The sequence below is a fragment of the Carcharhinus amblyrhynchos genome, chromosome 18 (genome assembly GCF_965287045.1).
Source record: "Carcharhinus amblyrhynchos chromosome 18, sCarAmb.v2.hapA, whole genome shotgun sequence".
Classification (NCBI taxonomy): Eukaryota; Metazoa; Chordata; class Chondrichthyes; order Carcharhiniformes; family Carcharhinidae; genus Carcharhinus; species Carcharhinus amblyrhynchos.
In genome coordinates this window covers 5,412,646-5,424,955 of record NC_137341.1, presented here as the reverse complement: position 1 = coordinate 5,424,955, position 12,310 = coordinate 5,412,646, and the positions used below count along the sequence as shown (strand labels likewise).

Genomic DNA, 12,310 nt, shown 5'->3' with positions numbered 1-12,310 from the left:
CCATAGCTGGAAAATCACCTGCAATGCTTTCTCTTCCTGCTCCCACATCCTTACCTCTGCTGTCCTGCTCAAAGGTCAATCATTGGTCTCTCCAGCATTGATAAGCTGTGATACATGTATGTTGAAAGTTTAGGATGCAAACTGCCTCAGAGTGCAGGTCATATGACTCCTGGGAGGAACTCCCCAAGGTCACATGACCCACACCCTTAAAGGGGCAGTACACACCCCAAACCCCAGCATAAATATTCCATGGTGGCCATTCCTGGAATTCTCTCCCTAAACCTCTCCAACTCTCTGCTTCACTTTCCTCCTTTAAGAAACTCCTTAAAACCCACTCCCTGAGCATGGCATCCCATCCATTGACTCAGTCTACACTCCCCAGCACCTCAGGAAAGCACAATTAAGGACCCTACGCATCCCGGACATTCTCTCTTCCACCTTCTTCCATCAGGAAAAAGAAACAAAAGTCTGAGAATAGTTACCAACTGACTCAAACAGCTTCTTCCCTGCTGCTGTCAGACTTTTGAATGGACCTACCTCGCACTAAGTTGATCTTTCTCAACACGCTCGCTATGACTGTAACACGACATTCTGCACCCTCTCCTTTCTTTCTCTATGAACAGTGTGCTTTGTCTGTATAGCGTGCAAGAAACAATACTTTTTACTAATACATGTGACAGTAAACCAAATCAAAGGCCTTTGGCTATTTGTCTCCATATCACTTCCTGTAGCTTGGCGTCTAATTTTGCATTAGAACCTACATGCGAAACATCTTGGGGAAAATTCATTATGTTTAAGGCACTAAATATTAAATAATATCCAAGCTATTTTTTTTAAAATACATTGTAATGATTACTAATCTTCTAAAAAGTCTGCAGTACATTAAGCAAATTGCATAGAGCAGTGTATGTCTCGCACATAATCTGATTCCAAACTTCATTTGTTGATATTGTTCTAATTTTAATTGATTTTTTTTTCAGTTATGACAGATGCTTCATGTCCAAAGCCTCAGGACCAAGATGCTTTAAGTCGATGCCCAGGTCTTCTTTAGTTTAGTGAAAGTGATATTTATTTTAACGAAAATGTGCTGGGAATTGAACAGTAGACAAGAAAATACTAATTGGATCAGACTCCCAACTCCTTGAAGTCGAGCACAATCTTAAAAACACATGACTTTATTTTCTCAATCACAAACGTTAATTTATTTTGTGTTTATATTTGGCAGTTTCAAGAATGTATAAGGTTTAAAATGTCCCTTTTTCTGCAATTTAATTTACATCAGAACCATTTCGATCTATTTTACAGCAAATCTATGGGGTTTCAAGATTTGCATTTATAAGATAAAGTATAACACTCGTCTTAAAACTATTTGCATATTGGAGGATTGCAGCATTTTAGAGCAAATTTTCTTTGTGATTAAACAGGAAAAACATGGGGATTAGAATGTGCAGATGGTTTCAGTTTAAAGAATGCAGTATGAATAGAATGAAACTCCTGGTGTGTAATTTTATATTAATCATGAGAATCCCTACGGTGCAGAAGGTGGCTGATGGGCCACTCAGCCCATCGAATCTGCACTGACCACAATCCCACCCAGCCCGATTCCCGTAATTCCACATACTTACCCTGTTAAACCCCTATCAATTTAGTATGGCCAATCAACCTAACCCGCACATCCTTGGAGTATGGGAGGAAACTGGAGCATCTGGAGGAAACCCCGCAGACACGGAGCTAACGTGCAAACTCCACACAGTGACCCGAGGCCGGAATCGAACCCGGATCCCTGACACTGTGAGGCAGCAGTGCTAACCGCTGTGCCATCGTGCTGCCTCTTTGTCAGTTCTCTGCCCACACACCAAAACCATTGATATTCTGGAGTTGACTCTTCACTATCAGCTACACGGCCAATGTCTGTGCCGTCTGCAAATTTCCCAATCCCGCCTCTCTCATTTCCGTCTCTGCTGAAGAGCAAAGCTCACTGTATTGTGCTCTGAGTTCTCCAGCTGACAGTGCTGGGAAGGCAGCTTATCGATGAGATTTGAAATGAAGCTCCATCATTCAGGATTTGCACTGGCGCCACTGCACAGGGATCATGCACAGTTCCCAGCACCTGCCTCATGTGTAACATAGATTGTAAATTCCTTCCGACCTGTTTTATTTTGGGACGTGTCGGCATATCAGAAAGACACGAAGATTGATATTGATCAGGGAGTTGGACACCAAGTGGGATTGTGGTCGGTACAGACTCGACGGGCCGAGTGGCCTCCTGCACTGTCGGGATTCTATGATAATGGGATATGTACACTGCATGCAGGAAGCCTATCACTGGTTTGAACTCTTTCATGCCGGAACCTGGCAAATGTGTCAGGTTGATTGCTCATGGTAAAATTGTCCCTTAGTGCCCTGAGATGCGTAGGTTAGAGGGATTAGCAGATAAATATGTAGGGATATGGGGGTAGTATCTGGGTGGGATTGTGGTCGGTGCAGACTCGATGGGCTGAATGGCCTCTTTCTGTCGTGGAGGGTTCCTAAGCTTTCTAAGAATGCAGCAGAACTCCTGCCATGTGCTTAAGAAATGGGCAGGAGACCAATCCAGGAGAAACACTTCCACCATTCACAGAGTCATAGAGGTTTACAACATGGAAACTGGTCCTTTAGCCCAACTTGTCCATGCTGCCCTTTTTTTTAAACCACTGAGTTAGTCCCAATTATCCTCGTTTGGCCCTTATCCCTCCATATCCATCTCATCCATGTAACTGTCTAAATGATTTTTAAAAGACAAAATTATACCTGCCTCTAACACTGCCTCTGGCAGCTTGTTCCAGACACTCACCACCTTCTGTATGAAAAAATTGCCCCTCTGGACCCTTTTGTATCTCTCCCCTCTCGCCTTAAACCGATGCCCTCTAGTTTTACACTCCCCACCTTTGAAATACTTAATGACTTTTTTTTTAAACAGATGAGTGTTTTTGTCTTCACAATTCTACATTTTTCAAGTGTTTGTTTCTTTTGGGGCTGGCAGGTTCAGTAAAATATTGGTACGTCCATATTTGAGCAAATCTTTGGTGTTGTTCATTTAACCAATATTGATTTATTGTATTGATTTACTTTCCCCTGTTCGAGAGAGAGAGAGAAAAACACACACACAATGCGCCACCCACAGATTTAATCGACTGTGTGTTTTTATGTCTCTCTTTCTACTGCCAGCACCTGCCCATCAGTTTTTTATTATTCATTCATGGGATGCGGGTGTTCTGGCTGGGCCAGCATCTACTGCCCAACCCTGAGGAACATTTAAGAGTCATTGCTGTGGCTCTAGAATCACATGTAGGCCAGAGCAGATAAGGACGGCAGATTTCCTCCCTTGAAGGACATTAGTGAAACAGGTGGGTTTTTACAAAAATGAGCAACACTTTAATGATTGTCATTCGACTTTTAATTCTAAATTCTTACTGTATTCAATTTATCACCATCACCCATGGTGGGATTCGAACTCGGGTCCCCAGGACATCACCCTGGGTCTTGGGATTACTCGTCCAGTGACAATACTGGACTACACCATTTTCTCCCCAGGTCCGTCAGTCATGCAATGAAGATGTGGAGGCATTGGAAAGGGTGCAGAGGAGGTTTACCAGGATGTTGCCTGGTATGGTGGGAAGGTCTTATGAGGAAAGGCTGAGGGACTTGAGGTTATTTTCGTTCGAGAGAAGGTGAAGAGGTGACCTAACTGAAGCGTACAAGATGATCAGAGGATTAGATAGGGTGGACAGTGAGACCCTTTTTCCTCAGATGGTGATGGCTAACACGAGGGGACATAGCTTTAAATTGAGGGGTGATAATTATAGGACGGATGTCAGAGGTAGGCTCTTTACTCAGAGGGTAGTAATGGCGTGGAATGCCCTGCCTGCAGCAGTTGTGGACTCGCCAACTTTAAGGGCATTCAAATGGTCATTGAATAGACATATGGATAAGATTGGAATAGTTTAGGTTCGTGGGTCATTAGATTGGTTCCACTGGTCAGCGCAACATCGAGGGCCGAAGGGCCTGTACTGCGCCGTAATGTTCTAAGTTCTGTGTTCTATGGTTAGGCGTGCCCATGGCTGTGTGTATTCATCAGTGTTTGAGTAATTTCACTTACATGGTGGGATGCAGCAGAGCCAAGCTGGAGGTTAGCCAGGATGGTTTGGCTGTCTTATTATCACTACTTGCTGCTCAAGTTGTATAAAGTCAGAGTGAATGGCTAAATAAATGACTGAAAGCTTGGGCTGCCTTCTCAAGGTCAGGCTGACGCGTGTAAATGTTACCATGTAGATCGCTTAGTTTGCAGCTTTATAAATAGGGGAGTGATTTCGTCATTGTCAAACCTCAGCTCATACTGTCCCTCAGTCTAGTTATGTAACCTGATGATAGTGCAGCATGCTGAAGTAAGGGGAGGTGGTGGCCAAGTGGTATTATTGCCAGGCTATTAATCCAGAGACTCAGCCCATGTTCTTCGGAACCCGGTTCAAATCCCATCATGGCAGGTGGTGGAACTTGAATTCAGTAAAATAAATCTGAATTAAGAATCGACTGATGACCGTGAAACCGTCTGGTTCACTAATGTCCTTTAGGGAAGGAAATCTGCTGTTCTTACCCGGTCTGGCCTACACGTGACTCCAGAGCCACAGCAATGTGGTTGACTCCAAACTGCCCTTGGGCAACGAGGGATGGGCAATAAACTGTGCAGTTCTGGTCGCCTCACTACAGGAAGGATGTGGAAGCTATTGAAAAGGTGCAGAGGAGATTTACAAGGACGTTGCCTGGATTCGGAGGCATGCCTTATGAGGATAGGTTGAGGGAGCTCGGTCTTTTCTCCCTGATAGAGGTTTATAAAATGTTGAGAGGAATAGATAGGGTGGATTCTCGGAGGCTATTTCCCAGGGCTGAAATGGTCACTACGAGGGGACACAGGTTTAAGGTGCTGGGGAGTAGGTACAGAGGAGATGTCAGGGGTGAGTTTTCACTCAGAGGGTGGTGGGTGAGTGGAATCGGCTGCCGTCGGTGGTGGCGGAGGCGAACTCGCTGGGGTCTTTTAAAAGACTTCTGGATGAGTCCATGGGATTTAATGGGATTGGGAGTTACAGATAGGCCTGGTAGGTATGGATATGATTGGTGCAACTTGTGGGCCGAAGGGCCTGTTTGTGCTGTAGTGTTCTATGTTCTAAATGCTGGCCAGCCAGCAATGCCCTTGAATAAAAAAAATGGAAAGGTGAGCAGAAAGAATGCTGACAAATTCTTGCTTTATTTATAGTACATATTCGATACTTACTCGCAGTGCTGTTCTGTACAAATTCGTTAGATCAAGTTATTATAAACGTAGTGGAAAAAAGTAAGTGTGATTGTCTTGTCTTTCTTTTAAGGAAGAGGTTCGATGAAAATATTCTGTCCTCCTCAGAGTGCAGCTGATGATGCTGCTCGCTCAGGCGCATTCAGCTGCAATGCTAAACCAGTAGGTAAGGCTGCCCTCGAATCAAACCAGTTCAAGTGTGGAGGTTTTTCTGATCGAAAGCACAATGCTCCACGTTGCCACACTGTTCAGAGTCTGAATGAGGTGGAATTAAAAAGGTTTATTCGATAGTGTCGCAAGTAGGCTTATGTTAAAGTTACTGTGAAAATCCCCTACTCGGGCGCCTGTTCGGGTACACTGAAAGAGAATTTAGCATGGCCGATGCACCTAACCAGCACGTCTTTTGGACTGTAGGAGGAAACCAGAGCACCTGGAGGAAACCCACGCAGACACGGGGAGAATGTGCAGACTCCACGCAAACAGTGACCCAAGCCAAAAATTTATCCCTACTCCCTGTGAGGCAACAGTGCTAACCACTGTGCCGCTCGTGATAATTCGATAACCAGGACTTGTTGTTAGTTAATGACACCATGGACGGAGACTATTTCCCCCTGCCGTATTTATTTGACCCACCCAAGGTGTAAGTGGCACTATGAACAAGAGTCAAATAGTGCACAGTGGTTAGTACTGCTGCCTCACAATGCCAGAGACCCCGGTTCAATTCCGGTCTCGGGCCACTGTCTGTGTGGAGTTTGCGCTTTCTCCCTGCACCTGTGTGGGTTTCCTCCGGGTGCTCCGGTTCCCACCCACAGTCCAAAGATTAGGTGGGTTAGGTGGATTGGCCATGCTAAATTGATCCTTACAACTGAGGGGCTCGCAGGGTAAATGCGTGGGGTTACCGGATTTTTTTTTGTGTGTGTGTGAACATAAGAAATAGGAGCAGGAGTAGGCCAACTAGCCCTTCGAGCCTGCCCCACCATTCAATAAGATCATGGCTGATCTGTCGTGGCTCAGTTCCACATTCCCACCCTCTCCCCATAACCCTTAATCCCCTCTCTCATCAAAAAGCCATCAACCCGCGTCTTAAATATATTTAGTGAGGCAGCCTCCACCACTTCAACGGGCAGAGAATTCCAGAGATTCACCACCCTTTGAGTGAAGAAGTTCCTCCTCGACTCCGTTCTAAACCGCCCCCCCCCTTTATCTTGAGGCTGTGCCCCCTAGTCCTGTGTGTGTGTGTGTGTGTGTGTGTGTGTGTGTGTGTGTGTGTGTGTGTGTGTGTGTGTGTGTGTGTGTGTGTGTGTGTGCGCGCGCGCTTGCAATGACTCGCATTAATTGTTATTTTTATTGGCGTTTTTCAGCTTGCCCTCCTCGTGTGACAGAACCAGTGTGTCCAAACCCGTCACAGTAAGGGGATTCGAGGAAGCGATATTCAGGTGTTCAAAAATGAAAGGAGTGTGAATTATAATTGAGAGTTTGCTCGTATTTGAACAGAGTCCCTGACAAAGAAAGTTCAACGCAATGGGTTTTCACCCCTGCATTTGCACTGCGATGGTTATTAATATTCCGTTTTAATTGCAACAAGTCTGGGATCAATGGCAAGTGATTGACACCACGTTCAGAAACTAATAAAATTCTGCACAGATAGAAAGAGGCCGAGTTCCTTTTGGGCAGGTGGTCGTGGGGCTTGCGTTCCCGAGCAGTGACGCTAGTTCTTTGCCTTTTTTATTTTTGGAAACTCTGTATGTTAAAGGACACATATTTGTGTATGAGCTCAGCAGCCTGTGGTTCGAATTTGTCATGCTGTTCCAGATGTGTCCTTCAGACCTCACCAACAGGAGAAATCTTCATCTGTTTTTCTTTTACTTCCCACACTTTCCTGAAACCAATTCTCCATCCAGTCCTTGCTGCAAACATTAACCCCATTTCTCATATCGGTCTGAGCCAGTTCAGGAAACGCATATAAAACTCTTAGTTCATCCCAGGCTACAGAATTAGATTTCCACCAAGCAGGGTAGAACAGGCTTATGATTCACAGCCAATGATGCAACGATTTTGACCTTAAGAGCTGGATAGCACTGTCAGCAACTTGAGGACTTGCAGAGAGAGCATTTAGATACTAAAGAAAGATGAGAGAGCAGAACATACCTGCTGGTTCTAATTTTCTCACACACACTCTTACACACTCTCTCACACACACTCTCTCTCACACTCTCACACTCTCTCACACACACTCTCACACTCTCTCACACACTCTCTCTCACACTTTCTCACACACACTCTCACACACTCTCTCTCACACTCTCTCTCTCTCTTTCTCTCTCTCTCCCTCACTCTCTCTCCCTCACACTCTCTCTCTCTCACTCTCTCTCTCCCTCACTCACTCACAACACACTCACTCACTCACATCACACTGACCCTCACAACACATTCACTCACTCACTCACAACACACTGACACACCCCCACGTATTAGCATTATTTGTTTTTCCCACGTACTGTCCCTTTCTTTTCAAACCATTGCAATTTCTGCTCCTATTTTCCAGTGATCATTGTGTATATTTCCATTGTATCTTAAGAGTTTATGCCTCTTCCAATGTTTTAAGAAGATTGTCAACAGTGGAATGTTTTGAAGTAGTAGCGATTGATAGATTTTTATCAATGACTAAACTGGCCAGCTTATATATTTCTATAATAAAAATGTAATTGGATCTGGTCTGTAAAAGATGAGAAAAATTGTTAATACTTAAGGAGGAAACGGGTATGTTTTTTAATACAGAGTGTCCCCCATCTCTCTTTTTCTATTGAAATGAGCCTTTCAGAACACTGGTAGGAGAAATGATCAGTTTAATTTAGCTTTCACTGCCTTTCTGATCCATTCAAGCACTTGATTGCTGGCGTCCCATGAGAGAGGCTGCCAGCGCCACTGCTCTTTTTAAGAACTGTGTGCCCTGGACTGTTCAAATGACCTCACGTCAACTCTATTCTGGAGTATGTCCTTAATTTGGCAAGCATTGCTCTTTTGGTTCCCCCTGGGTTTTTAACAACCCTGCCTGTGGTTTCTGGGGCTCATTTTGAGAAACTTTCCTCAAACCTTTGTGGAATGTGTTCAGGTTTTAAAGCTCTCCTGCCTTAATATGTGTTACGTATGTCTGAACCATCATGCCTCTCTCTGCCTGTGGTAATTGTGTCAACTTCAGGCAACAGCCATTTCTATCACTGGCCCATTTAACATTCTCGTACTGATGCGGAGAAAATTGTTTAATTATGGAAGGAACACTCAGGCTTAAAGCTCTGCAAAGGCCGAGTTGGCCGGCGGGGGGGGGTAGTGACGAGTCTGTGCAGAAAGCTCCCATTTTAATGAAACCAACACTGGGTTCCTGCAACGGAGAACCTCAGTCAGTCGTATAGACTGAGGCTGTTGCTTCAGTTGAGTGCGTGCCCATGGAATGAGAGCGATTCTTCCCAGGACCCCGATTTCAGAACCACTTCAACAAAAGCAAAATACTGCGGATGCTGGGAATCTGAGAGAACGGAAAGTGTCGGGGGGGGAGAAAAACCCAGCAGGCCTGACAGCATTTGCGGAGGGAGAAACAGAGTTAATGTTTCAAGTCCAGAGAGAGAGGGGTCAACTGGATTCGAAACATTGGCTGGAATTCTCACGCTGCGCCATCACTGCCAGGAAGGATGGAGAATTTGGCGCTCAGCCAGATCTTATTATTCACCGAATCCCACTAGTGTGAACGGTTGGAGAATCCCGCCTGTTAGCTCTGTTTCTCTCTCCGCAGATGCTACTCCTCTGAGATTTTTCCGCATTTTCTGTTATTTCAGATTTCCAGCATCTACAGTAACTTGCTTTTACTCGAGTCTACAGCGCTCAGAGAGGCCCTTCGGCCCATCGAGTCTGCACCGAACGCAATCCAACCCTCATATCCCTACATATTACACCCACTAATCCCTCAAACCCCCGCTACCCTGGATACTGAGGGACAATTTCTTTGCACGGCCAATCAACCTAACCCGCACATCTTTGGACTGTGGGAGGAAACCCACGCAGACACGAGGAGAATGTGCAAACTCCACACAGACAGTGACCCGAGCCGGGAATCGAACCCAGGACCCTGGAGCTGTGAAGCAGCGGTGCGAACCACTGTGCGACTGTGCTGCCCGATACTGAACTAAGGGTGGGCAAGGAACAAGCACATGATGGTTCCTTTAGAAATGGGCTCCATTCGTGCTATGTTCCACGGTGGATTATATGGGAGACATTTTCCCAGAAACCACCAGCCATTGTCAAAAGTCCAGCTGCTGTGGGACCTCAGTCTTCCATCTGCCGTTGACTGATCGTCTAATAACTCAATCATTATTGGCTGGCTGGTGCTCATCACCTCTGACTTCTGACACTCCTGCAACAGATTCCAAGTAGATTTGGACTCCAGTTGATCCTAAGATCCAGTGATGATCCACAGCTGCCCTTCCACATCATCGCTCTTAAAGTGAACAATCCGGTGCGGAGTCTCCTCTGGGAATATGTTTACGAACTCGTGTAGCCATCACCCTCAACCCTGTCCACATCAACAGGGATGAAGTGGAAGTGGTCGAGAGCTTCAGATTTCTCGGTGTGCAGATCACCAACAATCTGTCCTGGTCCTTCTCTGCTGACGCTATAGTTAAGAAAGTCCACCAATGCCCCCACTTTCGAAGAAGGCTAAGGAAATTCGGCATGTCCACGACGGCTCTCACCAATTTTTACAGATGCGCCATAGAAAGCATCCTTTCTGGATGTATCACAGCTCCTGCCCAAACCAAGATTGCAAGAAACTACAAAGAGTTGTGAACAAAGCCCAGTCCATCACGCAAACCAGCCTCCCATCCATTGACTCTGTCTACACTTCCCGCTGCCTCGGCAAAGCAGCCGGCATAGTCAAGGACCCCCACGCACTCGGAACGTGCCCTCTTCCACCTTCTTCTGTCAGGGAAAAGATACAAAAGTCCGAGATCACGTACCAAACCAAGTTAAGAATAGCTTCTTCCCTGCTGCTGAATGGATACATTAAGTTGAAAGAAAAACAGAAAATGCTGCAAAATCTCAGCAGGTCTGACAGCATCTGTGGGGAGAGAACCGAGCCGACATTTTGAGTTTCGATGCTGTCAGACTTGCTGAGATTTTCCAGCATTTTCTGTTTTTTGTCTCGGATTCCAGCATCCGCAGTATTTAGCTTATAAAGGTGATCTTTCTCTACATCCGACAGTACACTCTGCACCCTCTCCTGTTCTTTTATGTACTCTATGAATGGTATTCTTTGTCTGCATAGCGCAGAAGGAACAATACTTTTCACTGTGTACTTTTACATGTGACAATAATAAATCAAATCAAATTGGAAGTCTGGTGCAACCTCTAGCTCGTTTCATTAAATTGGGAGCTTTCTGCACACACTTGTCACTGCCACAACCCTAATTGGGCTTTACAGAGTTTGAACTGTGAATGTTCCTTGGAAAATAAAACATCTTTTCCGCATCAGTAAGAGAATTTGACAGGCAGATTTTGTGTAAGAATGTGTGATTATGACAGACCAGATAATTTTGTACCACAATCGCGATTACGCAATAAAGAGGATGATTTGGTTTCTGCAACGACTGTTTTACTTTTACCATGAGTCTGAAGCTGTTGCTGCAAAATGGTTGCGTTTGTCTTTTTGACATTACAAAGAGGAACGCCACGAGGTGGGAGGGGACAGAATTTATCCCCTCTTTCCCTGTCCTCGGTTTTTAAAAAGGATCAGCTTGCCAATTCGGTGAGTCTGTAACTGTTTACGTGTTGTGACTGTAAAAGACACACACACACACACACACACACACACAGGTTTTCTCATGGGTTTTGAAAAGAAGAACACAGAATCGTATTTGTTGTTCTCAACACCTGCTGTTAGTAAAAATAAAAAAACTCCCCGATTCTCCAAGACACAAATATTCAAGCGTTCAGAGACGCCCACACATGCACCCACACCCACACACTGCACATGCACAAGTAAGTTACAAAGTGGGAAGATAGTTTTATTAGTTCTTTAAAGTCTACTCAAATTCAGTGGCATACAGAGATTGATGACTTGAACGGTTTCAAGCTGGGCTCCACACTCTCTGTGGATTCAGCGAAACAAAGCACAAAATAAATTACAGCACAGGAACAGGCCCTTCGGTCCTCCAAGCCTGCATCAACCATCAACTGAACTAAAAGGCCCTACCCTTCCAGGGACCGTATCCCTCGATTCCCATCCTATTCGCGTATTTGCCCCTTAAAACTCACGATCGTATCTGTTTCCACCACCTTCCCCTGGCAGCAAGTTCCAGGCACTCACCTCCCCCTGTGAAAAAAAAAGCTTACCTTGTACATTACCTTCATACCTTGCCCCTCGCACCTTAAACCTGTGCCCCTAGTAATTGACTCTTCCAACCTGGGGAGAAAGCTCCTGACTATCCACTCTGCTCCCCATAATCTTGTAGACTTGGATCAGGTCACTCCTCAAGCTCTGTTGTTCCAGTGAGAACAAAGCAAGTTTCTCTAACCTCCCCTCATAGCTAAACAGCTAACTTAAATGTGTTGGTGGAGCATAGAATCCCTACAGTGCAGAAGGAGGACATTCAACCCATCGAGTCTGCATCAGTTGTCCAACAGAGCATCTTACCCAGGTCTACCCCCACCGTCGCCCTATCCCCATAACTCCACACCTTTACCATGTGTTATGACACAGAGGTTGGTCCCTTTTGAGAAGCTGCGCAAAATCCCCCAGAGTAATACCTTGCTTCATAGTCTGTTAGGAGTGTTTGGGAAAGTGTGCAAACTGTTCTACATTAACATTTAGAGGTTCACTAACATAAAAATCTGACATTCACTTTAGGTGAAGAATTAACAAGTTATTTATTTAACTAACTGGGAACTTTGACTAAACAAGTAACATATCGATTAAAGTTAGGATCGACTGGAATG

The 12,310-nt window shown here is 45.1% G+C and overlaps 1 long non-coding RNA gene across 1 annotated transcript; it reads left to right on the top strand.

Moving 5' to 3' along the window:
• The first annotated feature begins 981 nt into the window (after window positions 1-981).
• Window positions 982-7,108, top strand: LOC145354803 (uncharacterized). Its single transcript, XR_013888906.1, has 3 exons — window positions 982-1,040; window positions 5,400-5,492; window positions 6,688-7,108. It is a non-coding gene; the product is annotated as an uncharacterized LOC145354803 (long non-coding RNA).
• The last annotated feature ends 5,202 nt before the right edge of the window (window positions 7,109-12,310 follow it).